We start from the raw sequence: 502 nt of genomic DNA on the forward strand, positions 1-502 counted from the left end.
TACTGGCTGTATTGTATGGATTTACCATAATGATTTCACAATGAATACTTGGATTGTTTTCCCCCAAGTTTCATTACAGATTCTTGTACTTAAGTGTTTATAAAAACTTGGAATTAGTTTAATAACTAAATTCATAAAAGTGTAATTACTGTGTTTGAGAATAATCATTTTTAAATATTCTGATACAAAAAGGTTGTAAGGGTTTCTATTCCCACCACTTATACCCATTCTGAGTGTTATCTTGTTTAAATTAAAAACTAATGTGGAGGAGGGGGGAGGGCATAAGGAAAGGGTGAAGGAGTGTGAATATACTGGATGTATTTTGTATTCATGTATGAAAGAAAGAAGGGGGAGATGATGGAGAATGATGGAGGGAGTGAATCTAGTTAAGACATATTGTAGTGTTCACTTCAGCAGCACATATTCTAAAAGTGGAATGATACAGAGAAGGTTAGCCTGGTCCCTGAACAAGGATGACATTTGTGAAGCAGTCCATATTTTA

The 502-nt window shown here is 34.3% G+C and overlaps 1 pseudogene; it reads left to right on the forward strand.

Moving 5' to 3' along the window:
• The first annotated feature begins 401 nt into the window (after window positions 1-401).
• On the forward strand, window positions 402-502 carry LOC141426070 (U6 spliceosomal RNA; annotated as a pseudogene).

The sequence above is a fragment of the Castor canadensis genome, chromosome 8, assembly GCF_047511655.1.
Source record: "Castor canadensis chromosome 8, mCasCan1.hap1v2, whole genome shotgun sequence".
Taxonomy (NCBI): Eukaryota; Metazoa; Chordata; class Mammalia; order Rodentia; family Castoridae; genus Castor; species Castor canadensis.